Source organism: Lissotriton helveticus, chromosome 1_1 (assembly GCF_964261635.1).
Source record: "Lissotriton helveticus chromosome 1_1, aLisHel1.1, whole genome shotgun sequence".
NCBI classification, from domain to species: domain Eukaryota; kingdom Metazoa; phylum Chordata; class Amphibia; order Caudata; family Salamandridae; genus Lissotriton; species Lissotriton helveticus.
Window position 1 is genome coordinate 1,921,014,333 of NC_136057.1, and position 26,889 is coordinate 1,921,041,221.

At 43.5% G+C, this 26,889-nt stretch overlaps 1 protein-coding gene across 1 annotated transcript in view; it reads left to right on the plus strand.

Annotated features, from left to right (window-relative positions):
- Positions 1 to 854: 854 nt before the first annotated feature.
- Positions 855 to 26,889, plus strand: part of LOC144754974 (uncharacterized) — a 301,793-nt gene continuing 275,758 nt past the window's right edge. The window contains exon 1 of the mRNA XM_078643356.1: positions 855 to 915. The gene's annotated coding sequence lies outside the window, so the exon portion shown is untranslated. The remainder of the gene's footprint in view (positions 916 to 26,889) is intronic.

Here is a 26,889-nt window from a genome sequence, read left to right on the forward strand (position 1 = left end):
ATAGCCCTTTACCAAGGAAAGTATAAACCTTTAAACAAAATTCAAAATACAATTGATTTATGGACAGAATGCTGTACCCACAACTTTACTTTATAATATTTAAGTCACTGTAAGAATTTGGTACCACATAAAGCGAGAGGCACCAGATCAATTTATTTTCATAAGTTCCAAGGTGACTGCTACACACTTGATGAGGGTACGACGTTCTATAAATTACCAAGTGGTAATGGTAATCTTTTTTGAGCAGTCACTGGGAATCTTAATGTTGGGAAGCACGTTACAGTGTTTGAGAAAGAAACAAGCTATTCCTGTAGAGTAGAACTATCGGTGGCTTCACTCAAACATTTTTTCTTTTCAGAAATGCTTATTGCATTCTGGAGTTTTGAGTCATTAAAAGTGAAACTCTCAGTTCCAGACGTAATGTGCTGAACATAAAAAGTTAGATATGCATATCCTAATTGGTACATAAACATAAGTGCCAATAAACCAGATTAAGGTGGGAGACTCCCGATTTTTTGAAGGCACAAATGACAATATTTTAGTGTTTAACCTCAAATTGCCTTTGCTTAAATAGACATTTTTTCTAAAATATCTCACTTTCTTTTTTAAAAAAAACGTATGCATAAATCATCCCATTTTGCGCACGTATAATAATTCTACGAACCGAATTGGAGGGCTGGAATTCAAACCTAACTAACAGTTTTCTGAAACTCAATTTCCTGCAGCTGCACCACGCACTTATACCTCCACCAATGTACAAGTGCTCTAAATGACACAAGCGTTTCAAGTACGTTTCTAAAGTACTTCGGGCGACATCCGGTGGCGCCGGAAGAGACGTCATCCAGGAAGTAACGTCGCCTGCCTGGGCCTACATTTTTAGCAATACGCGAGAGATACGGCCGGAAAATCGAAAAGGTATGCTAGAAATAGAATGATTGGTCATCTGTGCCCTTCTCAGATGCGTTTTTCAGCTACCAGCACTCTAGGATGTCGCATTCAGCCCCTGTCCCCGAATTTCTTTGAGGTAAAAGCGTGGTCAGGAAAATAATGGGATAGGATTGTAGTCCGAAATGGCGGGCACCTGGGAACAATTGAGGGGTACGTGTTATTTTTTTATTGTGGCATTACATCTCTTTTAAAGTATTATTTAATTCAGCAGCTGTCTTCTTCCTGGTTTAATTGTGAACTGACTCTGAGCATTCTTTTCGAGATAAGCACAGTTAAGTTGTATTTTTCCACATACTAGGCAACTGTGTATTTGCACATTCCGTTTCCATGCTTCTAATTTTTATCTGCAACAGCTGACTTATAGTTTATATTGTTTTCTGAGGCTTAAGAAATGCCTTGTGTATCTTTCACTTTTTGGCCTTTCTGGACTGTATATTAATTGCGCTCAAATCGCTTTGGGTCAAGATCTGCTCCATAAAACCGAAAACAACATACTTTCCTCCTGTTAGAGACTGCTAGTTTCTAATAGCAAGAGGGTATGTTTTGTAGTCTCTAATCGGACATGGGTTTGTTTTTTCATTTTTATGGAGCACAACTCGGCCCGAAAGCAATGGAGCGTTTTTACAAGGGCATCCATTATATTACACAGGAGTAGGCATTTTGATAGGTCCGAAGTGTCAGGACTTGCCCATGAGTGCATCCCTGATGATGGAAAGAGGAGCAGGTACAGCTACAAGACACCTTGTGTCTCAGTGCCCCTTGCCTATGTTCACATTCAGTGCAGTGCTTACAGGGTCAAACTGGGGGTTACACATCCCTGCCTAAACCCCTTCCTTGAAAGCTCTTTATTTCTTCCTATCTCCACCCCCCCTGTTAGTATTTCCTATTTTCCAACCACTTCCATCTGTCCCTCACACATTTAATACTAATATTTATACTTGCACATGCGGAGAATCAGCAGTCAGAGGATGTTTTTTGGAGGGGGTAGGAAGAGATCTCTGCCCAGAAAACAATAGGAGAGTCTTAGACACTGCACATAGGTTTGTGAATAGCATTTTGTAATACTTCAAAACGTATTCCAAAATGCAGTTTGTGAATATGCCGGTCAAATGACCTGCCCTACAGTGAAGTTTATGGTGCTGTTGTTATCACTGATGTGCACCATCCCACTCGCCTACAAGACCAGTTCACAAGCAGTGAGAGTGTGGTGGCCATCATGAAAGCTGAGATTTAGAAGTGCATAATTATATGGAATTGCATGGGATAAGCCTGCTTGCCTATTCTATTTTGCATGGTGATCAAGACATCCTTTTTTAGGACTTAGGGCCAGATGTAGGTAGGTAAATACCGGTCAGTAACTGCCAAAAATCTGTGAATTTCCTGTTACCGACTGGATTTAGCCCTTTCCAATGTAGGAGACTGTAAATAAGGATTCAGTAATTTACTGATTCCCTATTTTATGGAATCGGTAAAATACTGATTCCTTATTTTAAGGAATCAGTAAATTACCGATTTCTTAAAACCTATTTAGGTAGCACTTAAGTGAGTGCATTTTTTTTTTGTGAAAAATATTTATATTAAAGAAATTACAAAACATTACACTTCAATGTAGACAATCCCATCTTACGAAATACCGTTACTGTCACATTGTTTATGAGTTCAATCACATGTATACTTTACACGTTTTGCTCTCCGTTCCCAACCCTACTCAGTTCTAACTCAACCATTGGTGACACACATATCTCTCCTCTGTATAAATTCCATTTGGACCATTTCCTGTCCCATTTCTTTGGGCATCCTCTTGCGATAAAGACTTCTTTCTCTGCTATCATACACTTATCTTGTTCCCTACTCCACACAGCTACTTCAGGTGGTCTCAATCCTCCCCATCCCCTAGCGATGTCTCTCTTGAATAGTGTGATTCCCAGCGTTACAAACTGTTGTTCCGTTTCTGTAAGATCTGTCGCCTCCCAGATGTTTAATAGGCCCAATTGTGGCATCAAGGTAATCGTCTTTCCCAGGGCAGAGTGCATATGTGTTGTGATTCTATCCCATCCGCTTTGCACCTTTGGGCAATCCCACACCATATGGTAAAAGGTGGCCTGCTAAGAAAAACCAAAGGAAATGATGGACAGAGCGTTGACAATACAAGCACTCACCCCCAGTCAACTGATCTGGGTTTAATCCATCACCGTTCTTTAGCCCACTTTGCCACCCCAGTTCAGACATGGCCATATGCAAATCAGTCTGACCCTGTGCCTCATGGGAACAGTCCAGCCCGAACTGCCAAGCCATGCCTTCCCTGGACCAGAAACAAGCTACTGAGGACCGGTTTCTGGCATTTCAGCCCGGCTTGCTTGAATCCAGTGGCAAAGTGAGCAAGGGACTCAAGTCTGAGCATACCCTGCTTCCTGCATCCCTTGAAGCAAAGGTCGTCAGGCCTAGTCCCTATCCTTGCTAAAATGATTCCAGTCATGTATGAGCGATGGAAGATACGAAGTTGAACTAGGCGATATCTAAGTGTGATGGCAGCCTCTCTGGGAGACATCAGCGCCTGCCTCCAATCCTCATCCTCGATAACTCCCAGGTCCCCCTCCCATTTCTTCTTTAGCTGCCCAAAAGAGTCTGGCATATTATTGTTTAGCTTTTTATAAGTCAGGGAGACCGCCTTAGCGTGCAATTGTCCATCTAGCAAACTATCTTCTAAGGGAGAGGATTCCGGTATGTCTGCACAGTTGGGAAATGTCGCCTGCAAAGCATGTCTTATTTGCAGATAACGAAAGATCTCTGTGGGCGCAAATTTGTAAGTCTTCTCTAACTCCTTGAACCGAAGGATCTTACCCTTTTGAATCATATCGCCTACCATTGAAATACCGAACATGTCCCATTTATCAAATCCCAGATGATGGCATAGCATACCCAGCTTTTGGGAATACCACAGCGGCGTCATTCTAGTAAGTCTGTCTGTCCGGCCCAGCCGGGAATTAGCCAATTTTCATATCTGAAATGTGTTCTTAGCTGGGCCTATAATTTGCTGTCACTGATGACCAGAATAAAGCACGCCAAGATATCCAGCCCTATCCATCTGATATCTATCTAGAGCACATGCCGGGTCATCTGGGGGGGGCATATTTCCATCTATTTACTGTCACCGCCTGTGAGGCCCAATAGTACAAACGTATGTCAGGTAACGCGATACCTCCATCGTACCATCCCTTCATCAATTTTTGAAGCGCTATCCTCTGGGCCTTTCCATCCCATAGCAATGTACGCACCTCCCCTTCCACCGCGGTAAAGTAGGCATCTGGGACTTTATGCGGGCAGGTTTGTAAAACATATAAAACCGCAGAAGAGCAAGCATTTTAAAGAGGGCAGCGCGGCCAATCAGTGATAGTGGTAGGGATCTCCAATGTTGGACATCTGCTCGCAATCACGTCAATAGAGGCGCTAAGTTGCGACCATAAAAGAGAGCTTGATCAGGCATGACATAGATACCCAGGTATCTAAAACCGTCCTCCACCACCCTCAGATCACAGTTTTTAGGAAGACGCGGGGTCTGTCCATGAAGTACATACAATACTGACTTGTCCCAATTAATAGCGTAGCCAGAGTACTTTCCAAAAAGTGAGTGCATTTTTGCTTTAACCCCTTCCGCGCTGATGATGAGCTCAGCTCGTCATGAGGCTTACCTGCCGTGCGCTCATGACGAGAACGCGGTATTTACAAAACCGCCGCGCACAGCGGGAAAAGCCGCCGCAGCGATGCGATTAAGGATTCGTTATTTACCACCAACTACAAGTTGCAGGTAAATACCGAAAACCTTTAAAAAAGCAATTATTTGGCTTTTTACAAAGTGCCATGTGGCAGACATACATGCCCTAATAAGGAATACATGCCCATTCATTCCTATGGGCCTCCAGGCCCATCGGAATGAATGGGAAGGTATTCCTTATTACCGAATCGGTATTACGGATTCGTTCATAAGGAACATTACCGAATCGGTACATTTTACAGATTTTTTTACCTACATCATATTTACCGATTCCTTAATACCGAATCGGTAAAATTCGGTATTTAAGAATCGGTAAATTGAGATTACCTACATCTGGCCTAAATCCTTTCTTGTAATACAGAATAAATGTAGTTCCTTAATTGTCTTGACTGAAAAGCACTTTTAACATAACTTTTAAAAATATGAATGAACAAAAGCCCCCACTCGTCCTGACCCCCATTCTGGCGGGAAGACTGATGGGAAAAACTACGTCACGAAGGGGGTGTGCCAGCCTATGCCAACTCCACCCCTCAGTTGGGGGAGGCGAGGTGAAGCACGACCTCGGGCTCTGGCCATCTTGAAGATGGGGGGCCCTGCCCAATCCCAACTAGGCTCCTGCCCCCTCCCACAGGAGAGGAGCAGGTTAGGGGTTGTACCCACCCCAGGACCCAGTGGTCCCTGTCCTTGCCCTACCTGTAACGCCCCTAAATTCATTATTTAGGGGCTCCCTGAACCTTCCTTCCTTATATCCCGATAACAAAAGAAGAAAGAAGATAAAGAAGAAGAAGACCCGCCGTGCAGCTGCTAACAACAGGACGACAACAACTGACTTTGCCCCAGCCCTACCGGCCTGTCGATCCTGGAACCTGCTTCTGCCTAAATCCCGGCGACTCCTGCGGACAGCAACCTTGGGACACCCAGAGGACCTGCCTGCCTTGACTCTCCTAAAGATTGGGACTCCCATCAGCAGAGGCTCTCCTGCCACGACCCCCCCTGGTGCCAGCCAGGAAGCTCCGGACAAGCCCACTCTGCACCAGCCAAGCCCAGGCCGGGCCCAACTGAACCAAGACCACGAGGACGTCCCCCCGGCGACTGGGATCCAAAGTCCAGTGCCCAAAGACCCACCTCGACGAACCAGACGACGCCTGCAGACTCAGAACCAGGGGCCACCCCAACTGCGACCAGCCGTGGGTAAGCTTTTCCGACACCCAAAGACACCCCTGCGCCCTACAGCTCCCTGTACCTCCCTTTGGGGTACCTACCTGTGCTCCAAGACCCCAACTTACCTCTCGAAGTGCTGGTCGCCCCTGGAGAGCCTCCGTCCCCGAGCCTGCAGCCTTTGTTCCCTTTTGACCTTTCCCACTGGATAACATTGATCACCCGACTGCTCAAAAGCACCCTGCACCCAGCCGCCCGAGTGCCGCTGGCTGTGCCACCTTTACCCTATCCTACTTCCCCTTTTGCCCTTAGCAAGTGACCAGGAGCTCAGCTCCCACAGCCGCGTGGAAGGCTAGCCAGCAGCCACCAACCGGAGACCCTTTTCCCTCATTGGATAACATTGGGTCTAACTTCCTCTGCACCCGGCCGCCCCTGTGCCGCTGGGAGTGAACTAACTGTACTTACCTGACACTGGGGGACCCCTGAGTCTATGCCCAGAACCCTAACTTTACCAGCCAAGTACTCACCTGAAAACCGATAACTCACTTACCTGCCATTGGATAACATTGACTGGTTTAACTCGAAAAATCTTCTAAGTGTGAGATTTTGGAAACTAAAAATATTCATATAAAATCACCCGAATTCCGAAGTACTCACCTGTGATCAGGGGAGAAGCCAGTACTGTACCTTGTAGCCCAGTACTGAATCGCTAAAGTAATCCTTACCGTATTTACTGGTAACCTGTATTTTCTCCCTAGGAATCCATTGTCTGCTTTTCTCTGAAATTTCTTCTTGTCTACTTTTGAAAACTTGAAATATTCTTTAAAAATCGTATGAAGTACTGAAACGCAATTACTCACCTGCTTTAAGGTTAGACCCCGGTGCTGCCCCTAGGAGACCAGTACTGGGTTACAAAAGTAACAAGATCATACTTTTCCTGCAACCTGAATTTTCTCCCTTTGGATAACATTGCCAGATTTCTATTGAAAAGTTTCTAAGTGTGAACTTTTAAAACCGCTTTATATTCCTGAAAATTCACTACAGTAACTAAATCGGTTTTGCTAAATTGGTTTCAGCTCCGACCCCAGGACTGAATCTAAGACCCAGTCCTGGGATTACTAAAGTAATCGACAAAGTAATCACTTGTACTTATATGTTGAAAACCCATTGAATTCAATGCTATATAGCTTGTTTAGAATTGTGTTGCCTCCTGCAACCCCTGTATCTACTGTGTACACCAAGTTTATTGCATCTTTGAAAAGTAATTACATGAGAGTATTCATATCTAGAAAAGTATATATTTATGCATGTTGGTTCTAAAAATAAAACACATATCTTTTGGATATAAAAAAAATTGGCTTGGAGTTCAGTCCTTACACTGTCCTCTGGTACTGCCTTACTGCTCGACCAAGCTACCACTTTGGAGAGTAAGGTCAGTCCTGACTTTAACCTCTGTTATACCTCTGGGGTTTGTGGACTCTGTACACACTGTACCTCCTTCTGGTCCAGTATATACAGAGCCACTTTCTCACAATTCGTCTTTTCCCACAGATCACAATATTTGGAAAAAGTCAGGTAATGTCTTATACACAAATTAAGGCAATCGCTACTGAATATGAGGAAGTACCACAAGGTAAAAGCCTTCTTTTGAATACAAAAGGGGGAGATTTACAAAATCTCCATGCAGGAGATTTACAAAATCTTGATGCAGCACCTCACCCCCCCCTTTTCCAGTCTGCGCGACGTAGGGAGTAGGAGAGCGCCATATTTTCAAAGATATGGCTCTCCTCCCCTTTCTCTTGCGCCAGTGCGTATTTCTCCTGCAGTGTGCCATGCACACACCTTAGCGCAGTGGCGTGTACATGAGTATAGCATAGGTTTTGTACAGGAAGGGTACTTTTCCTGTACAAAATACTATGTTAGGCATGATGCAAAGCTTTTCCCACTTTGCATACTTGCTGCACAGTGCAACACGCATACATAGAAAGTCTGAAAAGGAAGGAGAAATTAAAGCATTTCTCCTTCCTTGCTACTAGTTTAAATGGGCGCAGTTTTCTCATGCTAATCCCAATCTACTGTTTTTAGTAAATTGGGTTTAGCATGAGAAGCCTTGGGAAGTTGCGAAGGAAAGCCCATGCACCACCCATGGTACGCACACATGGCGCAAAGTATTGCAAAGCAGCACAATGCTCTGCTTTGCATTACTTTTATGTTCTTTCCAGCGCTAAACAAGTTTAGCGCTGGAAAGTTAATAAGGAAAAAAAGATTTTGCGTCACTTTTGTGATGCAAGCATGGTGCAAAATCTTAGTAAATCTCCCCAAAGTGTGCTGTATTTTTGCCAATTCCTACTTCAGACTGTTTATATTTTACCTTACTAGTTACTTAGAATTCATTGGACTGTATAAACAAGGTACATTTATTACATTCTAGTACAATTCCCTATTTTACAGGATGGTGCATAAGTCATGCACCTCAGAGTACTTGTTTAGCAACAGATTAGTTGATCGCTGGGATGCCCTGTTGCTGGGGTAGCCATGCGCGATATAAATAAATATAACATAACGTAACATAACATAAAGTACTTGATGGGCACGAGATTTGAGAATATGTGGCCATAGAATGTTCTCATGTCATATACTCTTTAAATTAAAGCCCTGACTCAATAATAAATCATTCATTAGTTGCCAGCAACCATCAAAATGTTTCCTGGAATTTTCCCGGAGCAATTCACACTCCCCCTGCAGTTGTCATGAAGTCATCCTATAGTAAGCCACACTCATTCTAATGCTTTCATGAAATCATCCTGGAGTAATCCATACTCACTCTAAAGTTGTCATAGAGTCATCCTGGAGTAAATCAGTCATCCAAAAGTTGTCCTGCAAGCATCCTAGAGCAGTGGTTCCCAAACTGGGGACCGCGGCGTCTGCAGGCAGCACTTTTAAAAGCACTGCAAAGTTCCTTGTATTATCAGCAGGTTTTTGGGCAGCAATAAAAGTGTCAAGATAACTCTGGTGATTAATGTACCTGCTGGAGAGAGATGGGGATTATGTCCACTGGCAGCTTTGACTCATCTAAGGAAGCGCAGATGGTTAATATGCCTGCGAAAAATGTCTAACATGCATTTTTTTATTTAAACGGTATTTTATTTTGTGCATAGCTCAGTGGGTTCCTGCGTTTGCCATACAGATTCTTTTGTTATTGTGCAGTTCACAAGTTCCAATCGTAATCAAGCAGAGTGAGTTATGAATTACCATCAAAGAACTGCAAACTGCATGGTACAAGTTAGTAAGTTATGCTTTTTCCTGGTCTTTCGTTATCCTGATGCTGCTAAAAAGGTTTGTTTGGGTAGAAATAAATCCTTATTATTAAGTCAATGCTAACCCCTGTTTTATGTTCTGAATCCTGAGATTGTGCTTTTCCATACCAAGCACTCTTAAAAAATGTCCACCCGTATGGATTATGCAAACAATTGATGGATGGAATGCTGAATACATCATACATTCACCCCAAGTCAAGAGATATGGGTTAAATCCATTGTTCTTTTGCTCCCCATGCCACCCATGTTTAGACCCAGCCATAAGCTAATCAGTCTTGACCCTGTGCCTCATGGGAACAGTCCAGATCGAACTGCAAGCCAGGTCCTCCCTGGACTGGAAACAAGCATCCTAGGACCGGTTTCTGGGTATTACCCTTAATCAGCCAGCCTAGCTTGAATCCAGTGGCATAGTGAGCAAGGGACCCACGTCTGGGCATACCCATCCCATTTAGGGTGAAAAGTGCTATGCAAACAAATGATGGGCAGAATGCTGAATTCTTTATACATTCCCCCCCCCCCCCCCCAGTCAAGAGATCTGGGATAAATCCATCGTTCTTTAGCTCACCATGCCACCCAAGTTTAGACCAAGTCATATGCAAATCAGTCTTGACCCTGTTCCTCATGGGAACAGTCCAGACCGAACTGCAAGCCAGGTCCTCCCTGGACTGGAAAACAAACATCCTAGGACCGGTTTTTAGGTATTACCCATCATCAGCCAGGCTAGCTTGAATCCAGTGGCATAGTGAGCAAGGGACTCACATCTAGGCATACCCATCCCACATACTCCCTCTTTTGGAAGGTTAAGGTCATGGCCCTAAGGCTAGGCGAGCGGCCCTTTTTAAAGTATTTGCCACAATGGCAGTCTAACTATCGAATGCAGAGAATGCGGCTACCACTCCGAAACCTTGGAGCACATACCCTGCACATGCCCAGCTCTACTAAAAGATAGAAGGACTCTTTTGCGAGCGAAGTGGAACAAACTTGGAGTTCGCACATGTCGTCAGGCCATAATAGCAGCTATGAACCAAGAAAATACAAAGCTGAAAATTCGGTTCACCAAATTTGTCTTCAGTGCTGCTAAAGTGCTGGGGAAAGAGAAGGCAGCAATTCCCCTGCTGGTCGTCCTTGCCATTTCTATGTAATAAAAACTCTAGTGGCCACCGCCCCCTCCGCTAGGCCTATATAGACACTGTTTCAGCATTTTAAAACTAGCTGGCATATTTATTTGGTCCTCTTTTCTAGATTTTTAAAAAATCTTTCCACGATTGTTACGTTATTCAATGAGCCTGATCCGTAAAAGACAAATGTATATTTGGGCAATTTTTAATTTTAACTTTTATCGCAAGATTATTGCACTGCCATTGCACTAACCAGGGTTCTATTTTTTTGTTGTTTCATTTTAAAATCTTTGCATAGGTATTCATGAGTCACATGGTTTTAACATTATATTATGGCTTTTAGTAATCAAACAATAAACTTGAATTTGAATCTATAGTGATATGAGAGGTGTTATAAAATAAATTAAATACATGTGATAGTGGGGCTATGGAGAGATGAGAGGCACTGTTGGAGGGTAGTAGTGAGGAAATCATTGAAGGCTGTCAATCATTAAAGATTGCCGAAAGATTGGTGTGTAGTGTGTTTTATCTAGGTACCTAAATCAATATTCCTATTCTTTGCCCTTGTCCGGTTATAAATCAATAATATCCCTGCAACGGCATAGAAACCCTTTTCATAATTCGGTCATAGCGCATGCTGTCACATTAAGCAAGCCTACTCCTCCAGCCCCCTAGAAAGCACACTGAGTTCTTAAACAAATCCAAGCCTCCAGCAACCTGGGAAATCCCCGCTGCCGTTGTTTTGATTTCGTCCGAGAACTCCTGTAAAGCACTGTAAGAACGACCAGTTTTTAGTGACATCTTTATTGACGTCTTATGTCCAGCCTTACGTCAAACCCAGCACCTTTCAGGTATAAATATACCAACGTTGCCTTAAGCAAACACACAGGGGCAAACCTGGAGCAGTGCAGCTATCTACTTCCGAAGAGCCCAGCTGATGCGAAAGCCCACGGACGCTGCCCCTCCTCCCTGACGCGCTGAGAAAGACGCTGTCTTTTCCCCTGCCGAGAAATCCAGCTCCAGCGTTTCCAGCCTACCATTGCGGGTGACTGGGATACCGAGTCCTGAGAGAGAGATACCAGACCTCCTGCCTTCTAATACCCAGGTACTGAACTGACTAAACCCTTACAGAGAATTCTTGAGTCAGATTCTTGGCAAAACAAACTTAACTTAAACTGCTACTTACTTACTCCTTCCCACGTATTAGGCTTAGGTCAGGTACACCGGGGTAGGCGTAGTTAGAAGCACCAGTTGAGTACGATTAGTCAATGTATATATGTATGTATCTATTTTATCCATTTTAAAGTATCATATGGCTAAGAAACCATATCAATGCCTTTACAGTATTATTTCATAATCTTGCTTTTACTGTATGCACTTTACTTAACTACAAGTATTGCAATTGTAGCAATTCATTTCTCTTGTATGAGGAAAGAGACTGCTCAATAAATAACACCTTTTATTGAAAACGCCCGTCTCTCTTTTTCTCTGCAATCTGGTGAAACTAAGTACGCACCTTTGACTGAGTGAAATAGCTGTCTTTTGTTTTCACACGACTCTAGAGATACACTCTTATTCAGGGAGAGCAAAGTTGTCATGTTTTATGGTTGGCAGAAACTAAGTCCCTTCTTGTCTATCCAGGGTGGTTAAACTCCTCGCTTATTCGAGAAAGTTTCTAGTGAACTCTGAGCTAGCTGGCACAAAACTTAAGTCGAATATAGTCAGTAGAGACCTAGTTAACCTCAGCCCTACGTCTACACTACTGATGATATTATTCCAATGCACAGAGCCTATTGGGACTATAGGAACTACACTACATGGCGCCCAACGTTTGGTAAGGCGATAAATCTAACGCAAGACGTTAGAGTAACTCAGTGGTGCTTTTTCACACAGACCCTTTCTCCCGTAAATACTTCAAAGACGTCTGGAGTTGGTCAAAGGTTAAAATCTGCCGAAACTTAGTAGGAAGAGATTTCTATGTATAGTTTTTGGTTTATTCAACGTTGAAGGATACAGTGTTCCAAAATATTGTGCACCTAATCTTTGTTTCCTTGAAAACCTGATCTGCAACAAAAAACCTTCTTGTCAGTAAAATGTCAGACGGTGAAGGAGATAGGGAGACAGCTAGAATAGCAGCTCAACTCCTAGCGGAAGACACAAGTCTCCTACAGCAAGACCCGGATGCAATACTCATCCCGGTCAGCATAAGAAAAACTATAACTCTTAAACTAATAGAAAATGGACTAACATCGAGAGGTGGTACAGTCATATTCGTAATTGAGGCACATGAATATCAGCAGACAGAGGTATTCTATTCATGGATAAACTTTCCAGCAGCAAACGCTGTCACACATGAATTCCACTATTACAAAATAGAGGAACCACCGGATATCTACACTCCTTTCGAGGAGGTGGAAATCCCATTAAAATACCAAGAGCACCTGCTCTGGTTTAAAGGTGCCCTAAAACATAATAATCACATCACCAGGCTCGGTCCACTAGGTAGACCAGGAGCAACATGGCCGGATCTAGCCAGCTACACACCACATCCCGACATTGAAAAAATGTCAATACCAGAACTTTTAGCACAGCTAAAACAAATGATTAAAATACATAGACAATTAGTCCAATATGTAATGCGGACTTCAACAGTCCAACCAGCTATTAACATTCCACAGCTGACCCCTCATCAGGGGAATACAAATAAAATAACACCACAGAACATACAGTCATGTCTGGGTAAAGTACCCATAAAACGGGAACAAATTCCATTCTGGTTAGCACAAAAAATCACTCAAATAGAGGCAGTATTTCCGGATACTACCCCTACTGAGAAACACAGAATTCTGACTATCGGCCTTCCAATGGGGATCGCACCACATGTGGAGGACTGTGACACTTGGGGCACAGTCTTTGCTTCCATTTACACAAAAACGCATGGTGTTCTGTCCATGGCGGTAATACCAGATGTGCTAAGACAGATTCAGAACGAATACGGTCCAGAACCTGCTTTAACTCTGGGTATGAAATTACTGAAAGACTTCAAGCAGGTCTCAGCTTTGTTATTATCTAACATAAAAGGAGAAGCAGCATCTGTGGCGATCCGTCAGAAATTGAAAGAAACAGATATAGCAGAACAACCATTTGAACTTGCCAGAATCATAGAAAAATCCTATGAAGAACTAGGAAGAGATAGTTTGGGTGGGAAACCAGTAAAACCCCAACTAACTGAAAGTCCTGAAAATATATTTATTAAAAATAATCTAAACACTCCAAAAAAGAGCTGGGATGGAAATAAACAATCCACTCCCAAATAAAAAAGATTCCAGTCCAGAGGAAAGTCTCCTCGGCGGAGAGAAAGATCTCCGGACCAAGGACACAAGTCTCCCCAGAGGGAACCCTCTGAGAAAAGATACAACCTTAGAAATAGGGATAATTTGAAGAAACCTGATAGATATCAAGATATTGATACACGTCCCTCTCGATCTTTTCAGACTTCTTCGCAGAAATCGGAAAGAAGAGGACGGTCAGAACACAGGGAGAAGCACGTCAAGTCCAAAGACAAGGAACCTGCTCATCAAAGTAAAAAAATTACAATTTCCAAAAAAGCAGGTAGCCAGTATAAAAGTAATCAAACATGCCGAGGATCCTGAGGACACAGCTGAAAAAGCGGAGAGTGGGTTCAGACCATGCTAGACAGCGCAGCAGAAGTGAGCATAGCTCGCAAGATCCTGATGAATCATCTGGAGACAGTGGACACGAATGAATACATTCAGGTGGAAACTGCAGACACCAGAGTTAGCAAACCTCATAAAATATACGAAATAACATTACGTATAGAGGGAGATAAGACTAGGAAAATAAGGGGTCTATTTTGGGATAACCTCTCCAAAGGCTATGACATCCTTTTAGCTGAAAAAGACTGGCCACCGGAGTTTGTCAGAGAGTGCCCTCATGGCGAAGCAATGATTATGCCTGCCTTCTCAAATCACATTCCAATTCATAAAAAATATACACTTGCAAGAAAGTGGGCAGTAGCCCAAGCTCCTGCATTATATAAAAACCATGTTGGATTGGATGAGGACTCTCCTCCTCACAAAATCCAGTTAAAAAGTCAACCAACTGCACAAAGGCAGTACCCAATTAAGCAAGAAGCTAAAAAACGGGTCAGGGAGATCTTAGATCAACTTGAATACTAGGGGGTGATTGAAACTTGCACCTCACAAATGAACAATCCTTTGTTTCCTGTCTCCAAGCCAGACGATTCATATCGTCTAGTTTTGGACTACAGACACCTTAACTCATGTTGCAAAACCTTTGCAGTACAAAACTCACATAGTGCAGCACTAATGAATAACATCGTGCGCAAAAAATACAAAACAACATTAGACATCTCTAATGGATTCTTTTGTCAAAATATAGCACCTGAAAGCAGGTATTTGACCGCTTTCTCAATAATGGGCTCGCAGAAAAAATTCTGTCGACTCCCACAGGGGTTCAAGAACAGCCCAGGATTATTCTCAGCAAGAGTAACAGAGTTACTACAAATGTATGATGATGAGGCATTATCTTATGTTGATGACATCTATCTAACAGATGATGACTTGGATACTCACTTGAAAAGAGTGAACACCATAATACTTGGGTTCGCAGCAGAGGGTTACAAATTCAACTTTAAAAAGTCACAAATTGCCCCTCTAACTGTCCTGTTTTTAGGATATGAATTATCAAGTGAAGGCAAAAGCCTGGCAGACAATTTCTTAGAGAAATGTGCTGTAATCCAAGCACCAAGAACGCTGAAAAACTTACAATCAATTCTAGGTTTCCTGAATTTCGGAAGAACTTACATTCTAAATTATGCAGAGAGGGTTAAACCTCTCTATGAACTAATAAAACCAGATTTTAAAACAATCAATTGGACTCAAAAACACACAGAAATTTTGAGATCATTGCAAACAGACATGTTAGCTAAAACAAAATTGCAAACACGTGATAACACACGCAACCTTGTGATCCGGGTCATCCCAGGAAGATGCGGATTCACATACCTAACCTCTAATGAGGGAGAAACAGTACCAATAACATACAAATCACATTTGTACACAGAAGCTGAAAAAACATTCAGCATTAAGGAAAACATTGTTCATGCGGTTCAAACAGCTGTAGCAAAAGAAAGAGACCAAGCTGATGGCAGACAGATTACTGTTAGAACAGCAGAATCAGCCTTTGAGGCATTAACAAGCCCATGTAATTTACCTACTGTGGCATTAAATCCAAAATGGATACAATGGGAAAATTCTCTTGCTACAGACAAAGTGAAATACTATTTTGACCCGGAAATGAAAAAATTAAAAAAATCTAGAATATGAAAGAGAATATCCTCTGCCAATCGACATTCGGCCCATACAACAGTACGCCTGTGTAATATATACAGACGGACATGCACAACCCTCAGTTTGGGGAGAACAAGCCTATAACGCCACATGCGAGATTGTTAAATACGTGTGGCTCGGAGGTAAATTGAGACCTCTGGTAACAAAATCACACTCTGTAGAAAATAACTCAGATAAACAAACTGAAGTAATAGCGTTAAAAATGGCGCTAGATAATGCCGATCGCGAATTCCCGACACTAATAGTGTGCGATTCATATTACTGCGTCAAATCATACAATAACGACTTGCAGAACTGGGTGCAGAACGGTTACAAAGATGACACATGTGCCACAATAAAGCATAAATCGCTTTGAGAACCAGTAGTTCTTTTACAAAAAGAAATACCAAAGACTCACGTGATACATTCATTGAGTCACGAACGTGATGGCGTTCATGTTTTAGGGAATTCATTGGCTGAGACAGCCACAGCGGAAGCAACTAAGCCGGCTTCTGTAGCTACAAAAAAGCGTTCAGGAAAATACGTAGACGGGGAAACGATGCTGGCGGTAAAAACGTCATCAAAAGGCGACTGTGCAGCGCTACCCGTCAACTATCCACTCAATTATACATACGTAATCGATGCAAACTCCGTTCCTTTTGCTCAAATCCCTGGAGTGGGGGATAGGGTAATTCCAAACACGAACAGGAGAGGCTTCTTAATACAAGAAGCACATATGGGATTAGAACTAAGGCATCAGAAGATCAATGAATCTCTGACAGAATTAAAAACAGAATACTGGTGGCCGGAAATGAGCGTGGATAATCACAATTTTGCAAAAAATTGTGAAAACTGCAACAGAGATCGCAGTGGCGAACCGGCCTAAATAGTGCCAGAACACCTAATAGAAAGCATAAGGCGATCTATACGCATGATTAAACAGGAAACATGCGTCCCAATGTATATTATTCAAGACTATTTTCACTTAAAATGTAGACCCCAGCTCTCGGCTGACGTCTGAACTGTTATAAAAAGATTTGCGAGTCTATAGCGGCATAGACGCATTTGGCATGCTACATTCTGACCAGGGTCCTGCTTTTAGCTCTCGAGCTTATGAGGAGGACGTGACCAGCATGGGCATTGCATTGCGGGAATCTTATCACTTCCATCCTGAGGGAAACGGGCTTGTGGAAAGAAAAAACCGAGACATAAAGCAATCTATAACGGCAAAGGTATTTGGTTCGGGGGTTGGGTGGGTCAAACATTTAATAAGTGTCCAACGTAGTCTTAATAATCTGCCAAGAAATTCTCTAAAAGGTTTCAGTCCGAACGAACTATTGTTCGGGACTAGAATGCATATCCAGGACCTCGATAGTCAGACTTCAGTGGTAGAAGGAAAATGCTTTGATATCAAAGATCGTTTCGCTATTTTACAGGACTTAAATGAAACCAGAAAAGACCTGAGCAACATAAAGTTGAAACAACAGCCAACAGCCACTGAAGAGAAACCACCTGTCCCAGCAAGGCCTGTCTGGATTCCAAAGATTGGGGATCTGGTCAGAGAGAAAATCGCGGTGAAGAAGGAATTTGGGCCTTCTTACAGAAAAGCTGTACCTGTCTTAGCAGTCAACGGAACAAGATCAGTTGTACTACCGCCCCTTGCTGGTAAAAAGGAGAACCGAGTTGTATCAATCGACCTGGTTAAACCACAATCATGTGGCCAATAATAAGTAGTAGGCCAAGTGGACTCCCAAGAAGTAGCAGAACACCAAAGTTTGCTACAAATCAAGAGGTTCAAACTGAGAGACTAATCACATTTGATAAACCTACAGTGAATCAACAAGGACTATGCAACAAAGCCATGGAACTTATGCCTCTTGAAACCCAAATTGCAACAATTCGTCAAGAAACACCTGTCTACAATGATGTAGCCACAGACTATGCTAATAAAACAAAGAAAAATCCAGAAGCAATTCCAACAATTGACAGAACTGCATCAGGCTACTTCATTGATTTTGATGACTTCTCTGAGGATCCGAGCGAACCTGAGGAACAGCCAACAAAAACAAAAACTCTTAAAGACAAACTAAAAAACTCTTTCATCAACTGCAAGAAACCTATCTTATTTCCCCATGGATTGAATTTCGGGTGGTGCTAGGTGTACTTTTCCTCCTGCTTTGGCTCATCAGGGTGCTATGGTTGGGACACTTCATTGAGGGAAAATATGTTACAATGGACACAGCAAGCCAGAATATCAACCTGGTCCTAAAAGCCACACAAGTCTTCACACATCGAGAAAAGAGAACTTTCTTCAGTAAACTTCACAGCCAATCAGATACCCGGTGGAGTAGCATGGGACAAAACAGATTACGATATATATGGCCCGGTCGAGCTCTTGAAGTATGCTCATCAATTTAAGGTTTCATTAAGTGACTTTGTAAAACCGAGTACATTCTCTGATGATTGGGATTTTGAAAGTATTATTGATATGATGTCAGACTTAGTTATGTCAGCAACATTTACAGAACACGACTATTTACAAGGTTCATCGAATTATGAACAGATGTACTGCTACAACCACTATGGTAACCATTATTTGCATAAATCTGCTCAACCTAGAAATGTTTTAAATTATAATCAATGGGAACATTGTGCAACTCCACCAAAGGGTAGTTCAAAAACATTCTATGAGAAATTCCCATACTTCTCAGGGTTTAACACAAGTGACGCAGAAACATTTTATTTCAAACTGTTAAATAAGACAGGAATGAAAACCATGCTAACAAATACAAAATTAATCTATTCAGAATCATTTTTTGAAAAAATGAATACATTTGGTTTTGATTTTTGGAAAAATAACATTGAAACAAAAACGATCTGGGGTACCAGAGACTGGCTAGTCCAAGGTATAGAATCATTATTCAGAGCCTGCATGATCCCAGAACAAATAATATTTTTGAATGACACAATTCAACAAACAACCTGTCTTGGCCTAGCCAAAATTAAAGACTTAAACAAACCGTCTATTCCAAAGCCAACACCTGACAGTAATAGCACTACAGATGTTGAGATAGACGTATCCCATATTTTTAACCAAAACAGAACGCATCCTGATTGGAAAAAATGGTTGATCTGGCCCACAGACACAAATAACTGTCAAGATAGATTCCTGAACAAAATACAGGGGTTCAAATTGACCAGGCCAGACCCTAGATACTCCCAGCGACAACATCCAGGGATAGTAACAACATACAGTGTAGGTAAACTATGCCTTGAATGGCTACATACATCCACACTGGCAGAAATTAAGCAACACTTAACTTTACTTAAAGAAGGTGCTGACTTGCGTGATTTCATTATTTGACCACGCAAACAGCGTCAAAAACGTTTCATAGCGGCCTCTATATATGCAGCTTATAAGGAAGTTTGGAAAATAACTCAAATTGAAGCAGCATAGAAAATACGAGAAATTGACCGTATTAATTTGGGGAAATCACTTTCTGTTGTGGACAATGGGTTAATGACTCTGTCTTCCAGAATATATTCACTGGACAGTATTGTATCATCTGCAATCGATATAATAGAACAAGACTTACTAATGTTACAACATGGTCAGTCCCAATTGCGTTCTATTGTACAGCTTGGCTGGACGTTACAAAATCTGTGTTCAGGCTACGTGCCTTGGCGTTTAATCAACACAACGTCACTGTTCTCTATCTTTAACCTTACTGATATACAAATCAGCTTGGCACAGAAAGGAGCAGAGTATACAATTCTGAGCATTGAAAAACTTGAGAGATTACCATTGACAATGTCAGAACGACCTGTCATTGAATGGATAATACACGGGATAATAACTATTCCGATAACGACTTTCCAATTTCGATACTGCCAAAAGTATATACAAGCAGGCCAGTATGAAAGGTTGGGTAAAGGATACATCAAGTCATAATGGAAATTACCTTACACTCACACATGTTATAGTGAAAAAGGACAGAATGTATTTCTTAGTGGTGATAATTGTGAAAAATCACTAAGTGGTACACTTCTGTGTCGGTATAAATCTACATGGGGCCTGTGAGGGGACTTCAAATAACCTTTCATGTCACCAGCTTGGCACACCTGCAACTCGAATAGAGCCATTCTTTAGGCGGCTTTCAAACGGGAGCTACATTTTAATAGTGGACCACAGATGTTGTGGCTTGGTGCCAGGAAAAGCTTATCTCGTAAGCGTAACGTCCAGGGTCACTTGCTGTATGCAAGTATTGTATCCGAACGACACTCCAGACAGGGAGGGAAAAATTTGGCCCAGTCTGAAAATCTCTTCTATTCGAATTGATACTTTAAGCAGAATGAAGTCTGTTCTTCTACAGACGCCAGTGCACTTGACGTCATCAAAAGAAACGTATGATCTCCAAGTTGCAAGGACAACGGCAGAGATACATAACCTTTTATCAACAAATTGCCCCCTACACTTCGCAGAAATGCTAAACGAAATCTTAAACATTTCTGATACGAATGGTATCGCGAGTGTATTTAAGACAATTTTTTCGGGACTGTTGACAACTTTCAAAGCAGTCCTGGGCATCTTTCCTAATTTTGTCCATTCACTCTTTGGCGGCCTTCCACTCCTGTTGGGACTCGTAGCAGGCATTTTATTTTTGATTCTCCTGCTTCGTTATGGCAAGCCATGTCACAGACAAGACTCCAGCAACAATGGAAGAAACGATCCTAGCTATACGCTATCGGGACCGCATAACTAAAGTCCTTGGATTAGCCCGGCTAAGAGATCTGAATATGACCTGGTTTCTTTCATTCAGACCCATCTGGCAGAACTGTATCTTACCTGTGTTAAGATGTATGCTGTGCGGAGAAGAATGCGTGTTAGACGTCTGTCTCACGCTACAATCAGAAGTACCTTTGGATACGGATACTTTGCTGAGTCCAGTAAAGGCTCATGCATCGTGTTGTCCCCAGCGGTTACCCATCCTGATGACGGCATTCGTTGAGACTTCACCACTGCGATTAAAGGGTAGTGAAGTGCAAGATGAGAGCAGCATCAACCAGGTACGACCTTCTGTGAGCTCTGCTAATCCTGTCATCGATGATAGCAATCATTCTCACGACTGCATAGTTGCGGCATTTTCCAACTTGGTCGAACTTTCACCTGAAGCGGTAAACTGCTTTTTTGAAAGTCTGTCTGATATGATGTTCTCCCCTGAACCAAAAGAATAAACTTTTAAGCAAACGAGCACTCAGCGTTCCCTGAACTCTGAATTTGGCCTTAAAAAACAGACAAAAAAACGACACCTTGCAATACAGAGATCTTGACTTGCAGGGGCTCTCATCAAGTTGGCACCGGACGAGAGGGGGGCATTCCACTTCCCCATCTTTAATCAAATTCCAAACTCAAAAATGGAAACCGTGGACTTTAAGGACGTCCTCACCACCACTGTTTCCCTCAACAACTTGTGGACAATCACACAGGAAGCACCCAAGGCCAGTGCCACCGATGTCGGTGCCCCATATTGTACACTACCACAGCCAAGGCCAGCACCTTGTCCACTCAATTCACGGGGCACCCTCACAACTCTGTGGCCGAGCCACTTAAGATATCAATACACAATATCCAAGGAGTGTTACTAACGCATGGTGTGGACCCAACAAGTGTATGGCAAAGGCTAGCAACAACACAGCTGTGCCACATGTCTCAACAGATAGCTGCCTGTTAAGCCGGTATCTGTCACAATCAACATGCGATCCCTTCAATGTCCAACGAGCCAACCAACCACAAATTCCAACTTCTAGACCCCCTCAAACTCTACAGGCGACTGACAGGCAAAGATGAATGGAGGAGAGCCGTTTTCCACTTGATCTCGCAACTCTTCATTCTATGGCTTCTCAACTACCCCTGGAAGAACCTGGGGATCCATCGATGTTCTGACAGTCACCCAGAAATTGCCTTCTCCTTGTGTTTTCTGTGAATGTAGTATGTGTCATATCAGAAGTGTGCGTATAGAACACTGTTCTTCAAACTGTGGGGCGCGCCCCCCGGGGGGGGCGCGACGCCATCCCAGGGGGGGCGCGACGCCATCCTAAACTATTACCATTGTTTCCCACGTCCAAGTCGATTTCTTTCCGGTATTTCTTTACCCATTTCAAAAGGGGAATTTAGATTGGTCAGCTCCGGAACAGCAGCCCAATCAACACATAGGAACGTCACCACTGGCATTCCACCAATGAGGCTGCAGCAGCTTAGATGGCAGGAAGTGCCGTGAAATGTGCTTGCAAGTAACTGCTGCATACAGCAACTTGTTTCTTCATTCCTGCTGTTTGCTTCGTGGTTTTACCGCAGCGCATTTTAATATATATTGTACACACTTCAGGGCTCGACAAATCCGAAAAATGGTACTAGTCCTGCAGGTCTAGTACCATGGAAAATCCCCTCGACCTGACTCCATCCCACTTGACCTCCGTCTCTGAAAACGGAGCAAAAGTGACAAGATAACAAGATTTAAAGGCATGTTTATTGCTCATTTCCTTTGTGAGCAATAAAAATGCCTTTAAATCGTGTTATCTTGTCACTTTTGCTCTGTTTTTAAAGACGGAAGACAAAAGTTATTTTGATTTCCTACTCGCCAGAAAGGGCGAGTGGGACCTAAAAATAGCTCGTCCTCATCCATTCGCCCTCGCAAATGCGAGCGGGCTTGTCGAGCCCTGCACTTTCTGTACTTAGTTATTGTTTAAGCTTGCCTTATCTTCACAAGCTCTCATGTGTGTTCATTCTGTTATTGTCATGTGAGCAATAGTTGTTATACGCACATGCTGTGTAATTATTATTTAAACAAGCAAGTGTTGAAAAAGCATTCTCGTGCTTCCAACCTCCTCCTTGAAGTATGAACGGTCTCAAGTTACAGATTCCGTTTGGACTTCAAGGAGTAATGACGCACTCCAGTGGTGGCTTCATTATACTTAAATAAATCATCAAATTATCTTCAAGCCTGCTTCGTTGGATCTTCTTTATTTTGTCAAGAAGCACTTCATTTCACGCAGTGAAGTAGTTTGCTGGTCTCTTGGCGCCTTGGAAGATCACCAACAGGTAAGTGGAGTGGGCTTTTGTAATGGAATTGCACCCTAATATACTGCTGGGCCATTTAGTGCTGGCCAGTTTTCGATGGTGGGTGAGTGAGTAAGTGAAGGGATGGGTGGATGTCAGAGTGGTTTAGTGAAAGGGTGAATGGATGGATAATGAGAGAAAGGATGGATGGGTGAATGGGAGGATGGATGGATGAGAGAAAAGATAAATAGATGGATGTATGGGTGGATGGATGAGTGAAATGATGGATGGATTGATAAGTGAAAGGGTGGATGGACGAATGAAAGGGTGGACGTAAGGATGGATGAGTGAGTGAAAGGTAGGGTAGATGAGTGAAGGACTGAAAGGGTGAATGGATGAGAGAGGATGGATGAGTGATAGGGTCAATGGATGGATATATGAGTGGATGAGTAGATGGTTGGGTGGGTGGATGGAAGGCTGGATGATGCCTAAGAGAAAGGAGGATGGAGAGAGAAAGGGAGGATGGATGGATGACTAAAAGGGTGAATGGGTGGAAGGGTGAGTGACTGGATGGATGGATGGATGGATGAGTAAGTGAAAGAGTATACAGATGGATAGGGTGAAAGGGTGGATGGAGGGATGGATGAGTGAAATGATGGATTGAAGGATATATGGTGGATAGGTTTGCAAATGGTTAAAAATGTGTGGCCATGGATGGGCTCACAGATGGAAGGACATGGTGAAATGAATGAATGGTGAAAGTCTGAATGATGGATGGAAGAATGATTACACCTGTATCCCCATTATCTTCAGAACATTGACTTACACATTTATATGAGTCATTATCTTTATATAATATGTGTGTGATGTAAAGCACTCCAACACCCTGCCGTACATACTTGGGATGAGTAGGACTATAAAAGAAATCAAATACACATGAGGGACGGTCTATGCGAAGATGAGGGGCATCATTGGAGGGTGGTAGCAAGGCGGACTGACCGCACCGAGTATCAGGCGTTTCTCTGAGAGGCTGGAAAGGTGGGGGCGGGTTTATTACTGGGGTCTGATACTGAAAAGTTCCTTATATATCCAGCATTCTTTAGGCAACAATAAAAGCGGCATCACATATTCAGGTGTGGTTCACCAGGGACTGGTGACTAATGTACCTGCTGGAAGATTGAGTTTTGAGCTGTGTAATAAGCCTCTGTCATTTAACCACACCCACTCGCAAACCTGCAGTTAGTCTAACACACCTATTGTGTTGGACATTATTTGCCGGATATGGCCCGGGATATAAAGGTGGCGGTCGGTTATGTGGTGTACGAGATTCCAGAAATTTATGTCAGGTGGCGGGAGGGGGGGGGTGGGGGGGGGCGACATTTAAAAAAAATCAGCTGGGGGGGCTCAGCCTACAAAAGTTTGAAGACCTCTGGTATAGAAGGAGGGTTGCTGTCTCGAATGTCGCCAGGTTCCAAGCTTGTGATTGCGGTGAAGTCAAAGTGGCAAGTGCTGGGGTGGTGCTTAAAAGGGCATGGAGGTAATGCCAAGTGGGTGGATGAGGTGCAACCATTTAGTTCTAGTAGGACAGATAAACAACAGGTTTACCTGCCCAAACGTATTGTAAAATGTGTCCAGTATACAGCAGTAAAGCCTGAAACTGAGGGTTTTACTGGTGGGAGGTGCATCTGCTAAGAGTGGTGTACCCCATGTAGTGTAAGCTTATGTGTTCCAACCAGTCTAAGATGTGTCGAAGGGTGATTGTGTTCAGCGTATGTGCGTGTGTCGCATGAGCTGGTAATATTATTAGGATTGAATATTGAAAAGTGGAATGACAGACAACAAGCCAACAAAAATATGTAATGTCCTGTGGTCAGACAGTTGACTGCTACGAGAGTATAATGTGCTGTTAGGGGTGGGTCAAATAACACTATTGGCTGTCTGTGGAGTGACTTCTGATAGTGCCAAGGCATCATAGTCTGCAGGCCAAACAGTAGAGTAACATCCTTGCTCGAAGACCGCACAGATCTTTCATTGGAGCTGGTGTCAGGTCGGGCATCGCTGATTGCTACTACCGAAAACCACATAGCCATTGTCTTATTCGCCGAATGTGTTTTATGGAACAGACAGACTTTTCATTGGTTTGCATATATACAAATACAAAGTACAGAAATTGTTTTTATTTGCAGAAATCAGTTGCTCTTTCTCGGTGTGTTACTTTGTTATGTGACTAAGACATATTTTCCTTTAATGTATTCAAGTACCTGGTGCAAATCAGTTGATCTTCCAGAGAGAACCATTGTTTTTCTTTAGCATGCTACTCAGGTTCTGAGGGTTACTGGGTTACCCTATTATCTCTAATGACTACAGAATGGAGGGCATGTCTTCTTTCCTGTAAAACCTGTTCCTGGTCCGGGACTGCCACAATACTAGGAGGCTGTCTCATTGCTCGCTGTCTCCCAGTGCCAGGCTCCGCTCCGGCGGCTTGACAGGGCGACATGAGTCCTGAGGCCTACAGCCATTCCCAAGCATCTTCTAGTGAGTTAAAAAAGCTTGCTTTGCCATCTATTACAACACATATTCTCACCGGGAAGAGCACCAAATATTTCAGGATTAGTTCACGTAGCATTTGACAGCTAGGAAGGAGGCTCTGCTCTGTTGCACTGTTACTGTGTAGTTCCGGAAATGCACTATGCGGGCGTTATCAACCACAATTTCGTCAGGTTTCCTGGTTTCATGTCGGATGATGTCCCTGTCAGGATAATGGAGTTAGCCAATTAGCATTTGACTGGGGCTGGAGCCAGATGTAGGCCTCCTTGTCAGGATGCAGTGCATACATTCTACTGAGAAGAACTGCATGAGGGAATCAGGCAGAAGCAGGTTTCACAGCCAGTTGCCCAAATCGTTAACAGGGTTACATCCTTTGATGCTTTCCAACAGACCCACCATGCGCACTTTATTTCTGCGTGAGAGGCCCTATGCATCTTCAGCCCTGTCCTCAAGTGGTGGACAAAATCCGTCAGCAGCTGGACTTAGGATACCAGTTCTTTGAATGCCAACTGGAGTTCAGCAATGGTTCACTCTGCCGTGCGCAGTTTGTCTGCTAGTTTACGATGATGTGTGCAGCAGATTAAAGTCCATTGCTATGCTGTTGCTCTTGCTTTTTAAGGAGACACGAATATTCACAGTGTTGTGCGGGTCCTTTCCACTGCATGCTGTACCATATCCAACTTCTCTTGTAGTGACCAGGGGTGATCACGGGCACCTACAGTTAAGGTGTGGCAGACCATTGCAGCACCCCGCCAGACATCTTTGTGGGTGGGTTGATGGCGCTCGTTTAGAGGCAGCTTATCAAGAGGGGATGTCCCCTGGGTCCAGTGCACAATCAAGGGGCAGAAAGCACATAGGGTGGGCCTGCTTCGTAGTGCCTTGGAAGTCCGCTGAAGTGCTGCAGCACGAGCAGCCAAGGCCTCCTATCCAGGCGCAGGTGGCCCCAAATGGGCCTCCTTAGGGCTTGCTGCAGTCACCAGCACAGATCGAGCACTGGTGCCACTGCATGTTGGCTTGGAGCACAGGGAGTTGATTGGCAAGTCAGATTAGTCACTTCAGTCTAGCGAGCTTTGTAAAATGTCCCCACTCCACAGCAAAGAGTGCACTTGCAGCTATTGCTCTTTGGCTTGGGTAAGCAGGCAGAGTCCCTGGTTAGGGCAAGAGGGTCAGTGAGGTTGTTGCGTCAGTTTTTGTCCCAACATTCAGGGCCCAGTTTGGCACATGGGCCAGTTGCATGTGCCTAAAGGGTGCATCGCCTCAACCCCCGGTATCTATCACAAGTGGTTGATGCAGCTGCAGCTACCCATACCATGTGGGGAAGGCAACAGCGGTATGTTTCTGGCTCCTCCGTCTGTCTGGGTCCCCAGTGGGGTATGGAGGCTGCACTGAGGGGGCTGTGCACCATCAGTACTCTTGGATGCGTCAGTCCAGGGCCGCTGACCGTTCGGCAGCAGCATGTTCCATGAACCCGCAATAGTCTTTGATGCGAGGACCGAAGGTGGGAGGGGCATCATACACGCCATGCCCGGGAGCATGCCCCAGCTCCAACCACCAGACCAGATGTGTTCTCCTCCACTCCTCCGGCTCCCAGGGAAGCAGC